At 42.2% G+C, this 16,330-nt stretch overlaps 1 protein-coding gene across 1 annotated transcript in view; it reads right to left on the bottom strand.

The window, feature by feature from the left end:
• The window catches only part of PDIA5 (protein disulfide isomerase family A member 5), a 121,095-nt gene that overhangs the window by 37,225 nt on the left and 67,540 nt on the right, over positions 1-16,330 (bottom strand). The window lies entirely within an intron of this gene.

Genomic DNA, 16,330 nt, shown 5'->3' with positions numbered 1-16,330 from the left:
AATAGGCACTCAAAGACCCTGTCTTTACCATATTTGAAAACAGGGCTTGATGTCCGTTTCAGTGTGACTCCAGCAAAAGCCATTTTCTAGGCTGTGTAGGCAGCACCGGGGATATTTTAAAACCATTTTCAAATAGTGCACTGAGACTAAGTAGGGCCAGATGAAGCCCAGTTGAAGGATTCTGGAGGAAAGGAAGTCAAAACCAGAGCAGTCATGGATCTAAGCTTGAACATGGTGTTAGAACCTGGCCAGACACCCGTGTTTGCACCCACTACAGATGGAACTGTGGTTCCATTAGGTTCAAAGCCCATCACAGACAAGGCCTAAATTACAACATTATGGCATAACATCTATGAAACAACTAGGTACAGGCCCAACTGCTATAGCTGATACCAGGAGACACTTTCAATGCGAGTAAAACAAATAAAGTTTTAAAGCCATTAAAATGGCAGAATCAGGTTGGTCTTGGAACTGAAACTCCTTGCCTTGGGGAGCTACAAGAAGAGCTTTTACAGTCAGAAGAGCAAAAGCCCTGAGCTGGGAACCAGATGTGATACACTAAGAGGTGAAATTCTATTCAGAAAGAAGCTGGAATAGCCTAAAGAATTACTGTCTCAGCACCGCAGTCACTGCTCATCCCGTTTTTAAGAGTATGCAAAAAGCTTGTGCAATGATTTATTTGCCACTGCAGAAATCCTGCAGTCACACAGCTTTCTGGGAGGGACTGACAGTTCCCGCTGACATAGACTTGAATTGATTTATTTAACCTTTTTGGAGCAGGGAACTTTATTCATTTTGTATTATCCCCCCCGTAAATAAAGAAAACTTTGAATCACAGCTCAGATTGCTTGAGACGTTTACTCAGCAGCCCAAGAGATGGGCAGTCTCTGATCAATTACTTGTTCATTTGGCTCCCCAATAAAAGGTGGGGTACAATGTACGTTTGTCCAGCTTCTTGTTGACTGCTGATCAGCAAGCATGGGTTGCTATTAATTGCCACAAAGATCAATGCTTTTCCACTGTATTTGTTAATTTCTCTTAGCTCTCGCATGGCAGGGTAGGAAAACGCAGATTAGGCATATCTTGTTTGGAAAACAAAAACGTAATTCGTAATTCAGGGAATTCATACAAGTACTGTAGTGCAATCTCTTTATTGTGAACGTGCAACTTACAAATGTAGAATTATTTTTACATAACTGCACTCAAAAACAAAAGAATGTAAAACTTTTGAACCTACAAGTCCACTCAGCCCTACTTCTTGTTCAGCCAATCACTAAGACAAACAAGTTTGTTTACATTTATGGGAGATAATGCTGCCTGCTTATTTCCAATGTCACCTGAAAGTGAGAACAGGCATTTGCATGGCACTGCTGTAGCCAGCGTCGCAAGGTATTTACATGCCAGATATGCTAAATATTCAGATGCCCCTTCATGCTTCGGCCACCATGCTTCCATGCTGATGACGCTTGTTAAAAAAATAATGTGTTAAATTCTCCCCCAAGGAGTTCGGTCACAAATTTAAGTTAATGTCTCCTTCTCCGTGGTTTTATCCACATTCTGCCATATATTACATATAGTCTAGGATGATGACCCAGCAAATGTTGTTTGATTTGACACTTTCACTGCAGATTTGACAAAATGCAAAGAAGATACCAATGTGAGATTTCTAAAGATACCTATAACACTCGACCCAAGGTTTAAGAATCTGAAGTGCCTTCCAAAACATGAGAGGGACGAGGAGTCAAATATACTGTCAAAAGTCTTAAAAGAGCAACACTCTGATACGGAAACTACAGAACCCAAACCAGCAAAAAAGAATATCAACCTTCTGTAGGTGGCATCTGACTCAGACGATGAAAATGAAGGTGCATCGGTCCACACTGCTTTGGATTGTTGTTATCAAGCAGAACCCACCTGTTCTCACTTTCAGGTGACATTGTAAATAAGAAGAGGGCAGCATTATCTCTCGTAAATGTAAACAAACTTGTTTGTCTTAGCGATTGGCTGAACAAGAAGTAGGACTGAGTGGACTTGTAGAGGTTCTAAAGTTTTACGTTGTTTTGTTTTTGAGTGCAGTTATGTAAATATAAAAATCTACATTTGTAAGTTGCACTTTCATGATAAAGAGACTGCACTACAGTATTTGTAGGAGGTGAACTGAAAAATACTATTTCTTTTATCTTTTCACAGTACATATATTTGTAATCAAAAATAATATCAAGTGAGCACTGTACACTTTGTATTCTGTTATAATTGAAATATATTTGAAAATGTATAAATATCCAAAATATTTATAATAAATTTAAATTGGTATTCTATTATTGTTTAGCAGTATGATTAAAACTGTGATTAATCGTGACCATTTAAAAAAAAAATCTCGCTATTAATTGCAATTTTAAAAATGGTTTGACAGCCCTAATTCCTGTTAAACTAAGGCTACAAAAACCCTACAGCTAAAGCTTTTACTATCATAAAGAGAAGTTACTCTGCCCATTTTTATGTGGAATTTACCTTTCCCTTTTATTTTGTGTTTTGCTGCCTGCCTAGTCCATCCAAGAAGAGAAAAAGAAAGACTAAGTTAAGTCTGATATCAACATTGCAAATCAATCATCTCTCCTATAGTTACTTATCCTACCTTCTGCTAATCTTGCAAGGATTGCCATTAAGTTCTCGTGGTCAATGAGAAAGCCATGAAAATGAATTCCAAGGTCATTGCCTTTCCTCTGACTGCCACATTATGCTGTTCAGCACAGTTTATATTTCCCTGAGTGCTAAGTTCCTCTAGTTTGGATGCTTTCTATTGGAAAAATGAATGGGAAAAATAATAACAATTCTACAAGATGCCCTTAACCCAGATGCTAGGATGTGCTGCATAAGGTCTGCTGGGATTCTGGATGGAAGCCCACAGGTTTTGTAGCAAACACCTCTGATGTGCACTCTGAGAAGATGCACTTTTGTGTTAAGTGTATATTGACATGAGGCGCCATTAAAAGCAAAAGACAAAGCAAGGAAAGCGACCTATCCGGTCCCAGAAGAGGAAGAAAGGTCACAATCAAGTGCAAGGATGTCTTGATGCCTGCTGCAAAAACGCCTTCGTTGTCTCCCCTGGCTGGGGCTATTGGGAACATCTGAGACACGGGAGAGAGGAGGACTGTAGATAAGTGAGAATAAGGATAATTGGGAGCCTTAGGGTATGTCTACACTGCAAAAAACACACACACACCCCTGTGGCAGACAGTCTCAGTGCCTGGGTCAATTGACTCGGGCTCGCACTACGACGTAAAAATAGCCCTGTCGACATTCCTGCTTGGGGAGGACTGTGGGCTCTCACACTCAGCAAGGGGGGAGGTGCTCGGAACCCCATCTCCAGCCTGAGCAGGAATGTCTACACTGCTGACTCAGCCCCGTGAGCCTGAGTCAGTTGACCCAGGCACCGAGATACACTGCCACGGGGTTTATTTTTTTGCAGCGTAGACGTACCCTTAGACTCGCATCACAGGAAAGAAGAACTCCCGAGGAAGTGAAAGTTAGTGACTCTCACCCCGCAGCGGGAAAACCAGCCCCGGGCTCTGCAGATTTGCAGAATGATCTTCGGCAAATAACTTGACATCTCTGTGCCTCAGCTTCCTCCACCTATTCAATGGACATCTTACCTAGTCTGCAGGGCTTAAGAGAGGTGAAATGCTTTGAGCCACTGCAGTGAAATGTGATACATAAAACAAGTGTAAGTTGTTAATATTCCATACTGAAAAGAGAGGGGGGGATCTAAACTTTAAAAAAGCTACAAAAAAATCAAGTACTGTACATACTGTGTAACGCAAGCCCCTGCTAATGGTTTTAAAATAGCTGCACGAACAGAGTTCCAGTTTCCTTATTTATTTATAATTTATGTTCTCAACTGCCCTAAGTAACCATGGGAATAAACAGCGTCTTCCTCCAGTGCAGTTGCTGTTAATCAGGAGTCAGAAGGCTCAATGATAACAGCCAGAATCGTGTTGTTTAACATCCTCTGTATCATTCCAGTGCAGAGAAAGCATAGGGATTGGGCATAAACTGCAAGACTCAGGAGACCAAAACCCCACTGTCGGGTAGATAGGACTGTAACTTGGCACATCCCAATTGCTAGCAGCTGGGAGCTCTTTCAGATACAAAGCAGGTGGGACGATATTAATTTGGAAGAGGTAGCAGTATATCGACAAAGGGATGAGTTACTAAGTAAGAGACTTACATCATCAGTGAGCAACTGAACATTTCCATACTACCGAGGTTCTGCTCCAGTCCAGGAAACCAGAGTTACAAACAGAACTGACAAGCAAGCTTGTAGGTATAGAAGGGAGCTTTTATCCCAGACAGCAGGCTGAAGAATTTTGCAAACATATGCCTAGTTGGCGGCAGCTGTGAGGTCCACCTTTGAAGATGCCATTACCAACGTTTCAGTCTTCTTGTGACAATGCAGGAACAGAGGACGGTGCTTTGTGAGCTCTCTTCAAAAAAGGATAAAAGCACCTTACAGCAGTGGTTCTCAAACTGTGGGTCAGGACCCCAAAGTGGGTCGCGATCCCATTTTAATCATTAGACTTGCTGGGACCCAGGGCTGAAACTGAAGCCCGAGCTCCACCCCTACCCGGGGTAGCGGAGCTTGTGCTGTGGACCCCTTTCACTCCACTCAGGGTGGCAGGGCTCAGGCTCCGACATCCCCCACCCAGGGGTCATATAGTAACTTTAGTGTCAGAAGGGAGCGTCGTGGTGCAATGAAGTTTGAGAACCCCTGCCTTAGAGTCTCAGGGGCCAGATCTTCCGCCAGTGTAAATCCATGTGCCTCTAGCGAAACCAAACGAGCCATGCCAATTACTCAATGCTTCGGGGAATTCTGTGTCACTGCACACTTGTAGAATTCATGTGTCCCGCAGATTTTTTTTTTCTCCGTGGAAAATACATTCTGACTGCAAGGCTCTGCAGTTACACCTTTTGCCCACCAGGGGCTGCTGTGGTGCCAGAACAGAACAGCCGGCTCACCACTGAATCGGATGGACAACTAGTCTGTTCCAATACTGCAGGTCTTAACCCAACTTCACCAATGCGAGGATATGCCCAGTACTGCACTCTCCTCCCTCTTCCATACATACACGCCCTCCTACAAAGTATACCCAACCCTGTGGTCTACAAAGCAAGAGATCAGGAATGGAAACTGAATCTAGACCTTTTACATGGCAGTGTAGAGCTTTAACTAAAGAGAATTCCTTTCCTCCCCCAAAATAAACAGCATTCTTATCTATTATATATGACACTTGGGACCATTAAAAAGACACAAAACTACAGACAGTGTGTATTGCAGCAACTTGTTTTCAAAACCACTGCTAAAAACTTATATATTTCTACCCCTGAAAACTTACAGTTCTGCCTATAGAAGACACGGAGCAAACCAATTATCCAACAACCAAGCTACTGCATAGGCAGTCTTACTACTGCCCCCAGAATACAAATATCACTGCTTCTCCATGGCACTTATTTACGGATTGTTTCTCTCAAGTTAAGGCTATATAAATATCACAATTTTGGTCACAGCCTCTCATTTCGACACAGCATTGTCTGAGGCTGTCAAGAGAAGGCAGGTACACAACAAGCAAGAGATAAAGATCATCACCAACCTCCAGCTGATTGAGAACGAGCAATTTGCAGAATTCTGATTTGCAGAACCCTAGAGACAAATTAGATTATGAATAAAGATTCTAAAGAATCATTATTAAATTCCTTCTATTGACAAGCTATTCGGGCAACATTAGCATTTATCAATATTCATTAGAACGTGCCATTTCTGCATTCCCCTATGGCTGCATACTACAAATATTTCTGTTAACCTAATGGGAAAAGAGAGATTACTCGCCCTGTGCAGTCAGGGTAGTTCTTAGAGATGTGTCCCCCTGTGGGTGCTCCACTTCATGTGCACATATGCCCCATATCCTGTCTATCAGATCAAGGCTATATCAGGCTGTGTGGCCAAACCTTCCTCAGTTCCTTCTCCATCGCCAAGTCTCAGAAGGAAACTCCGAAGCAGAGGGGAAGGAGGGCGGATAGTACAGCACCCACAGCGACACACAGCTCCGAGAACTACAGTTACGGCACAGGGTGAGTAACCCCTCCTTCAAGTAGTGTCCCTGTGGGTGCTCCACTTCAAAGACTCCGGAGCAGTAGCCACATAAGGAGGAAGGAGCTGCGGAATCAAGTCCAAAAGAGAGGAAAGAATTGCACTGCCAACTGCCACATCAGTTCTAGAGGCTCGATCAAGGCGTAGTGCTCTATTAAGTTCTCAGCAACTGAAAACATGGGATTAGAATGGTATGCAACTCTGACTGTGGCAACCACCGCAGCTTTGGCTTTAATACCCTAAACTGGATATGTCATTATCATCGTTGCAGAAGGAGAGGAGATCTAGTTGAACTAAAGGTCAAGAATTGGATTTCCCTTCCTCTTACAAGCATTACGCTGTACCTGACGGCACAAACATCTTGCAGATAGCAGAAAGCTTCATGACTGTTTTTAGAAAGGCAATCCACAAGTTCTGCTAAATGGACTTACGTTTAAAAAAAAAAAAAAACGGGCTCGGATGATCACTGTATTCTGTGGAAGAATCAGATAAAACTAGAAAGTTTTATTCAATGCTTCTGTCAGAAATCCTTTGTGCATTCACCCATTTTCACAGTTACAGCATCAGGGCTAAATTCACCCAGGGTAGATCCTGGCAAAGGAAAACTCCCAAGTGGGAGGGGGAGGTGCAGAAGGAGGTAAAAAATTCCACCTCATTGGTCAGGACAGCTCAATACAGAGGTGGTACTGGGAGGAGAGAAGGCTTAGTCAGAGCTCCTGCAGATCACATTCATAGTTTAAGCCAGAAGGGCGCATGATCATCATCTAGCCTAACCTCCTGCAGAACTCAGGCCATGTACTTTCACCAAGTGACTCCTGCAACAAGCTCAAAGCTTCTGATTGACCTACATCTTTCTTCTCAATCTAATCTCAATTTAAAGCAATGGAAATCCATCAAATCCCTCAGCAAGTTGTTCCAATGGCCAATTACCCCCACTGTTAAAAAATTGTATCTTATTTCTATTCTGAATTTGTCTCGCTGCAGCTTCCAGACATTGATCTTGCTACTCCAGAGCCTCTGCATCCCTAGTCTCAACTTTTTGAGGTCATATGGTGCGCCCCATGGAAATTAAACAGATTCCCAATCTGTGGGAAGTGTCGATAGAGGTTAGTACCACAAACTTTCCTCCCTCCGAGATGGGAGAGATATGGGGGTGGCTGATTATACTTCCCTACGCCAGCTTTGGGAAACAGGCCCTGAGCAGGTGTGAAAAATAAATTCTCTCCTATTTGATTGTGAAAATGAGAGACAAAGCATCGCCTTAAAGTGAAATTGTTAAAGGGATGTTATGAGACCACTACCACAAGAGTTCCATCTTTATTCTCTCACAATTATTCCATATCCAAATGCACTTTGTTCATAAGTCATAAGATGATCCCCCCAACCCCCAATTGCCAGTCCTGCAAACACAAACTTGTCTCAGGGGGAAGTTAAATTGTATTCTTCCTGACTGTTATACTACCAGCACCAGGACAGATTCTTCATTTAGGATTTAACTACAACACAACACTACAGAAACAGAGTTCAGGCCAGATAGCGAAAAGTAATGTAACTCGCAGAAATTGCAAGGGGAGTTTAAGGGAGCAGAACATCTTAATCCAAGATGCAGTTTGCTCAGGACATCAGGGTTAACATCCTGTAGCAGTACAACAGGTTCTGGACCCTGCATAAAAATGTGGCATTCCTCAGAGTTATCCTGATGTCAGCAGTTGGACCCCTGTAAGTGGGACTGGATCCTCTCTCAGAGGCAGAGGGAACTAGGGCGTGGGACACAGAGGTCCTACAGGGAAAACCCTAAGAGAAACCAACCTTGGAGAGAAATTAGAGTGACGTAGATGTTGGATTTGTGTTGTTACCAACAAAGGCAAACTCCAGGAAGGGGTAAGTTTGGATTTTATGCAGATTGTGTATTTTCTGTTCAGATTCAGAGCAGGGTGGGAACTCCACCTGTGCATACACACACACACACTATTAGAAAAAGTGCTGTGGGATACTTACTAATCACAAGTGACCAGTCAGATATCTCTTCCAGAACACAGCACCTTTCCCCGCACACTGTCCCCATCATCATATTGAGGTACTGGTTCATTACTAAGTCAGAAGAAAGAGTAACACCAACACCAAGTCATCCCTTGGAGATGGCCCCATCCAAGTACTGACCTGGTCCGTCCCCCCTTTGATCGGAAGCTCTGAGAGGATTACAGCAGAAAGATCATAGGCAGGGCAGCAGGTCAAAGAGAATCCAAATCATTCCTCTACAGCTGTAAATCCTCTGCAATGCCAACAGGGTTTTTGTCAGCAAAACTAGTAAATATATGTCTCAAATACCCAGGGAGCAGATATATGGAGGAACAAGGTACCATTTTGACAGTCAGTTCCCTGATTACATTACAGGGTTGGCAGGCCAAATTCCCTATTTGCAGAGGACAACAGAAAATTGAGCGAAACCACACAGTATTTAGGAAAATGAAAAACAAAAAAGCCAACCTCTTCCCACCTACACACACTGATTAGGTTTGTCTAATTTAACCAGAGATTGTTCTTAAATTCAGTCTAGTGGAAATGATGCAAGGCCCAGAAAAAACAGAGAGTGGCTCTAACGTCAAAGCAATGAGAGACTCTTAGCCATCATGGGGCACAGATACTATAGGGGACTTTATGACTGGAAATTTTGCACCGTATATCAACCTAATTGGTTCTATATTCTGGGCAAGGGAGGGAATTCATTCAAAATGAAATAAACAAATGGCTGCTTTAACGGTAAGAAATAGTTTCATGGGTTAATCAGTCATTAGAAGCAAGCAAAATAAGGCTATGAATATAAACCATGATTCTTTCCCAGAAGAAGTCTCCCAGGCCTGCAATGACCAAAGGCTGTCAGAGATAAGTTTCGACATCACCCAAAAAAAAAAAAAAAAAAAAAAAAACCCAAACCCCAACAAACCCATCATCATAAACGCACCCTCACTGTCCATCCCAGCAGCCAGGCCAAGGAAATGAAATAGCTCTGAACCCCTTAAGATGGTTGTGACACACTGTACCTCAACTAGCACTCTGGAACCCCCTTATTCACCAATGTTAGATGATTATGGTAGGCTTTGTAAAACACATGCCTTGTGAGGTATCATTTTAAAAGTCTTGATCTGTTCAACCTTAATATCCTGTTGGAATGTATGTACTATAATTGTATATGAAGTTATGAGGTATTGCTATAGGTGTTACTGAAATATGTTGGGAGGTTGGGAGACACCCACAGCTGGCCTTTCAGTAGCAACAAAGGAGCAGTTATCATTGGCCAGACAGGCGTTAATGGCCCATCAAGAAGAATGCACTATCCCAGAGGCTTCTCAGAGAAAGCACGTACTCAATCCACATAACAGCAAGGATCTTTCTAGCAGCTGGAAGAATGTATAAAAGAGAGACAATGACATCATCGCTTGGCCTGTCCCCTCCTCCTCTCTCCCAATCTCAACACCTGGAAGACAGACATTGAACTAGGGAGATTGGTCCCAGGCTGGAAGGGACCTTCCAGCTGAACTGTGAGCTGCCTGTAATGTCTGTTAGGGTGACAGACTCCCTTGATTCAAACCTTGCTTAGTCTGTTAAAGTTAGAATTTAGACTGTGTTTCTATTTTTATTTCTTAAGTCTTGTAATCACTTAAAATCTATCTTTCTGTAGTTAACAAATCTGTTTTATGTTTTACCTAAAACAGTGTGGTTTTGGTTGAAGTGCCTGGGGAATCTCAGCTCAGATTACAAAGGCTGGTGCATGTCCACTTTCCTTTGAAGAAGTGGCGAACTTATTAATGAGCTTGTACTGTCCAAGGGGATCTCGACCTGTGTAAGATGGTATATTTCTGGGGTGCAAGGCTGGGAGCTGGCGTGATTTTCTGGTGCCTCTGTAGTATCTACGCACCTTGCAATCTTTTTGGCTGTATTTATCCTTACCACCCCCGGGAGATAGGGAAGTACTCGTCCTCATTTTACAGAAGGGAAACCAAGGCACAGATAGGTTGAAGGACTTGTTCAAGGACAAAGAGAAAGTCTGTGGCAGAGCAGAAAATTAAACCTGGGTCTCTCTAAGTCCCAGACTAGCACCCTAACAGTGGACAATCCTTCCTCTATTCACATTAGTGCCCTGGGAACACTCAACAGATAAATCCCTTACTGTTATACAACTGATGAAGGTTACGTACAGAAGAGAGACCGTGGACTGCCTTTGATGCCCTGGTCCTTTTGATTATCTACCCAAGTTTTACTGCATAACTTGGTGGCTAGGATTTTTACGATGTTCTGACTCTTATTTACATGATCTATTGCTATAAACTTGCATTGATTTTTTTTTTTTAAATCACAATCCCACCTACATTTTTCAAGAGCTCAAAAAAATCAATAGCGGGATTTTCATTTTACAAGTTAATGGTATTACTGCATTTTCAGGGACGCCTGTTCGAATGCATGTGAATAACTGCTGTACTGAGAGTTGGTGCTGTAATTAGTTTGATAGATATGATAGCGAATTGTCTACTGTACATTATTGCTCCCTTGGATTTCTTTGTTCTTGGTTTTAAAAACTCTACAATATCAAGCACTTTGTATCTGTAAATAAACACCCTTTGAAATATTTTGTTCATGTAGTGTTTGGATTTTGTAAGGGGGCCTATCCTAATCTTACTGAAATCAGTGGCAAAACCTCAGTTGGCTTCACTGAGAGTAGGATAAGGCCCCAAGATTGCAGCTGAACCATTTACACTGTAGTAGCAGAGAGTCTAAGAATTTCTGCTGTAGCACCTTTCTCAGGGGTTTAGAATTCAGATGAAAAAAATTAGATGAAAGCTGACATACTGAATTATTTGCCAGAGGGGGAACTTTTTAGTATATATTCCATAAAAAGAAATGTTTTAAAAGAACATTAAGTTGATCTAGTTAAGTACTCAAAAGTCAAGAAATGGCAACATTAAGATGTTTGCCTCCCTTTCATCTACCGATCAGTTTCTTCTACCAGCACTCCCCACAGTAGTATCTGAGCGTCCTTGTGAGTTTGCATTGTGATTCAAACTTTAAGTATTTTTGTCATTTCCAGACTTAGAAGTGTTTCACTTTGCAATTTATATGAGTCAACATGACTTTTGTGAAGGAAAATCATGCCTCACTAATCTATTGGAGTTCTTTGAGGGGGCCAACAAACATGTGGACAAGAGCGATCAAGTCAATATAGTGCAGTTGGACTTTCAGATGGCCATTGACAAGGTTCCACACCAAAGGTTCTTAAGCAAGCTAGGCAACCATGGAATAAAAGGGAAGGTCCTCTCAGGGATCAGCAAATGATTAAAAGATAAGAAACAAAGAGTAGAAATAAATTGTCAGTTTTCACATGGACAGAGATAAATAGAAGGGTCTCCCAAGGATCTATACTGGAACCAGTGCTGTTCAACATATTCATAAATGAGCTGGAAAACAGAGTAAACAGTGAGGTCGCAAAGTTTGCAGATGATTCAAAATTAGTCAAGATAGTTAAGTTCAAAGCTGAAGAGTTACAAAAGGATCTCACAAAACTGGGTGACTGGGCAAGAAAATAGCAGACGAAATTCAATGTTGATAAATGCAAAGTAATGCACACTGGAAAACATAATCCCAACTATACATACAAAATGATGGGGTCTAAATTAGCTGTTATCACTCAAGAAATAGATCTTAGAGTCACTGTGGATAGTTCTCTGACAACATCTGCTCAATGTGCAGCGGCAGTCAAAAGAGCTAACAATGTTAGGAACCATTAGAAAAGGGATAGATAAGAAGACAGAAAATATCAATGTCACTATATAAATCCATGGCATGCCCACACCTTGAGTATTGCATGCAGTTCCGATCGCCCCATCTCAAAAAAAGATGCATTAGAACTGTAAAAAGTACAGAGAAGGGCAACACAAATGATTAGGGGTATGGAACAGCTTCCATATGAGAAGAGATTAAAAAGACTGGGACTGTTCATTTGGAAAAGAGACAACTAAGGGGGGATATAACAGAGGTCTATAAAATCATGAATGGTGTGAAGAAAGTGAATAGGGAAGTGTTATTTACCCTTTCAGATGACACAAGAACCAGGGATGACCCAATGAAATTAATAGGCTGCAGGTTTAAAACAAACAGAATGGGGTACTTCTTCACACAACACAGTCAACTTGTGGAACTTGTTGCCAGAGGGTGTTGTGAAGGCCAAAAGTATAACTGAGTTAAAAAAAATAATTAGATACGCTCAGGAAGAAAAGGTCCCTCAATGGCTATTAGCCAATATGCTTAGGGATGCAACCCCATGGTCTGGGCATCCTAAACCTCTGACTGCTAGAAGCTGGGACTGGATGACAGGGGATGGATCACTAGATAAATTGCCCTGTTCTATTCATTCCCTCTGAAGCATCTGACATCAGCCGCTCGTGGAAGACTGAATCCTGGGCTAGATGGACCATTGGTCTTACCCACTATAGCCATTCTTATGTTCTTAGGATGTTCTTTAAACAAGTTTTATGGATGGAAGTTCTCTTTTTCTTCTTCCTTTTTTCCCTTTTGAAATATATACAAAGTCCCATCCCCTTTCCAGAGCCTTGTGAGATCTGCCCTGTTTCTACCCCCACAGGATTCACACAGTACAAGGCACGTGATGGACAGTAAATAAGTAAATAGGTGATGGTCCAGAGAAGCCTTACCTCATCCAAGGCTTCATCCAATTCTCAATGAAGCCAATGGGAGCCTTTCCATTGACTTCAATGGGAGGTGGCTCAATCTCTCAGTGAATACTTTGAAAAGGTGTGTGGCATGATGCACACTTTAGAGTCAGTGAGCTCATATGTACCCTTATCAAGCGTACATGGGGTCATGCCCTCTTACAAGATATGCAGACAACAAGGCACGGCCCTTATGAATGCCTGCCTCATTCCCTACAATTATTTTACTCTGTGGCTAATGTACCAGGCACAATACATCTTCATTTCTCTCTCTTATGTGATTGAAGTTAAATAATGTTATATTTGGTAAAATATTAGATAATGTTTTCACCTCTCAGCCAAAAGGCCGAGTTACTCATGTGTAAAATCCAATTTTCAAAGACTGAATTTCACCAGGAAACTCAAAAGGGACTTTCCCTGAATGAGGGATATTTCCCTGCCAAATTTCAGCTTCAAGTCCCTGCCATTTCAAGCAATGGAAATATTATTTATATAATGGAGAAAGTGAACCTTTGCCCATTCTTATCTCACTTAATGAGTTTATCTATCCCCAACCCATACACTCATCTTCAGGCAGAGACCAAGCCTGGAAAACATCAGCCTCAGAGTTTAAAGTTTCTGAAAACTACGAATGACTGAAAACAGGGAATACAAATAAAAAACTGCAGGTAAAAAACTCCCCACCCTGCACTGCAGAAAGTATGTCTCTGTAACTGACCCCACTGATGGCCAAAGTATCTGAGGTCTCTCTGTGTTGGAACTCCACATCAGGCACCACTTTATTATAACTGTCCTATTTGGATCAACAGTGAGATTTGAAATCAAGACCTTCACAACTAAAAATAATGAATCTTTACTATCTGAGCTAAAGGACTAGTCCTTAGCTGGAAGTAGCAATGGACTCCAACTGCTTATGCAGACCAGCCACTAGGTCTGGGGGACACTAGAGGGGGACAAAAAATTACACTCTCCCACAATGGGTTACGTATACAGTTTGGAAAGGTCTCCCACTGCTCTCTATTTTGCCCTTATTAGTGAATTGAATGCTGGTGACAATTGCCGCGTGGAAGTTCTGTACTTAGCCACCGCATGGGACCAACATGGGAATGCTCCTTGAAGGACTTTCAAAGTAAATTCTCAAGTGCACAGACATGTCATCCCTCAAGAAGTGAAGGATCCTTTTTACCTGCTCTTCATCCAAAATTTAACAAAATATCTAACAAACAAAAATCTGTGTGCTCCTTCACCTGTGCACCAAACGACACTAATTTAGAACAAAACCGCTTGCCCTAGTGCTGCTCATCCTGATCAAATCACAGAGCATCATAAAAAAAAATTAATGGGATGAGTTTGTATTTTCAAAGGCCTGCCCACACTGCACTGCTGATGAGCTTCAACCTGTCCTGTAAGGACCGCTTTTAAGGCTACACAGTAAATCCAGTCTCCAGCTTCTTCAACCCTTGGCCCCTCTGCTGGAACTGCCAGAGAGGTACCAATTAGAGCTAACTACCATGGTAGCTGTTTTGTAAGGAGTCTCCAGAGCGTGTGCCCCTGGGAACCGGAAGGAGGATTTATTAATTCATTTATAGTTCTAAAATCAGTTGGGGGGGTTGGGTTTTTGTTTTTAAAGTAAAAAGTGAAATCTATTGTCCCAGTTCTTCACTCGCAGTAAGAATCAGAAGTAACTCCACTGAAGTCAGCAGGAGAGCACTAGACTCCTCTGTGTTTAGGATTCTGAGCCCTTCGCTCACATTGGGTTAATTGCTCAGCATTGGGAGCGCACGTTCACAGCCTGTCTCAAAACATTTTGGGCTTCACTGATTAAAAAGAAAAATATGGGCTGAGATTTTTCAGAGCCAACTGGGGGATTTTGCCACACAGCTCCCATTACAAGTGAAGAGAACTGTGTGGCTAAATCACCTACTTGAAAAAATCTCAATCATGTAATTTATAGAGCTGGTTTGGGGGGAATAAAGGGAACAGCACACCAGGAAAGTGTTTCTAAAGAGGGGGAAAGGGAATTTCAATAAAATCTCAATGAAGTTCCAAAACTGGAAACATTTCTACCAGCTCTAGATTAGTTCTCGCCAGACCTTCTGTTTATGACTAAACTGAGATGATGTGCATCACCAGCTGCATCTTTGTGGATATTGACGTCCAGGGGATATGAAGAGTACTCCATATCTGCCCTGCTCACCAGAGTGGGAAGAAGAATATGGCTCCTAGGGCAGAGAAACAGCAGCAACAGTAATTTTGCAATCATCAGGTCCTCTGCAACAGGTTACATCATATGTCTGAGTCAGCTCTGGAGAGATCTGCTTGGACGTGGGTTTAACATGAGCTTAGGCTTTGAGACTTGGAGGAGGTGGTTGTAATAATATTTTTTTCACTGTTTAATCCTAAAAACAGCTGGTCCAATTCTCGTCTCACTTCCACCACTTCTGACATGAGAGCAGCTCTAGTGACTTCATCGGAGCTGACATAGTATGGGAAGGGAATCAGCCTAAAGTCCCTGCCCAGGCCACCAAACCACCATCAGAGGGCAACAACTTTCACTGCCCTAGCAACTGGGACTTGCTGCTGAATCTGTACTGCTTAATACACCACAGGAGAGGAGAGCTCAAGAGGTCATTTCTACATGATGTAACGGGAATGGTGACATTTTAAATGTTACCAATGTCACCTCGGTTAAGAAAACATAATGAACAGTATCTCCTATGCATGAGATGAATGGATTTTAATTTCAATCCCAGACTTTAAATGCCCTTTAGCAGCATTTCCATTGACTTATCAGAGACTCTGGCTTATATTGTATGAGACTTAATAGAGATCGTGCTTGGAGGGAAATAACTAAGTGTAGGAGAAAATGTGCGGCGCTTATGTTTTCCTTTGAGAAATATTGTCCAAGAGATTCCCAGTTCCATTAGTTTGGTGATTATTTCTCCCTCCCCTCCCCCCCCCTTTTTTTTTTTGAGGGATTGTTTCACATGTGCCTCACCAAATTATTTGCCACAAGAGAGATGCAGGGCAAAGTGTTCAAAAGTGCCTAAGGATTTAGGAGCCCATTGGGACTTGACTTAAGTGCTCAAAGACTTAGGAGTGTAACATATTACCAGCAGTCTAGACCTAATGGGCTAGATTTTCATTTTAGGAACCGAAATGAACTGGACAGATTTTTCAGAAGTGCTCAGCACACTGCACTGCAGCTGGCTGTTTCGTAGGTCTCTAAATATGGATTCAGGAGGCTAAATTTAGGCTCCTATTCTTGAAAGTCTTGACTCTGAGGCTTTTCAGACCTTCTCTATTCTGAATTGCACAGTTGCCTCTATATTATGGTGTGGAGGTGAGATGAATAGCTCTGGTTGGAACCATTCAGTTCCAAAGCAAAGCTGTGCGGGCCCAACAAACTGTGAGTGAAAACCCCCCTGCTGTGAGGAGGAAGGCTTCTGGGACAGCATATTTC

The sequence above is a fragment of the Emys orbicularis genome, chromosome 11, assembly GCF_028017835.1.
Source record: "Emys orbicularis isolate rEmyOrb1 chromosome 11, rEmyOrb1.hap1, whole genome shotgun sequence".
NCBI classification, from domain to species: domain Eukaryota; kingdom Metazoa; phylum Chordata; order Testudines; family Emydidae; genus Emys; species Emys orbicularis.
This window is presented reverse-complemented; position numbering and strand designations above follow the sequence as displayed.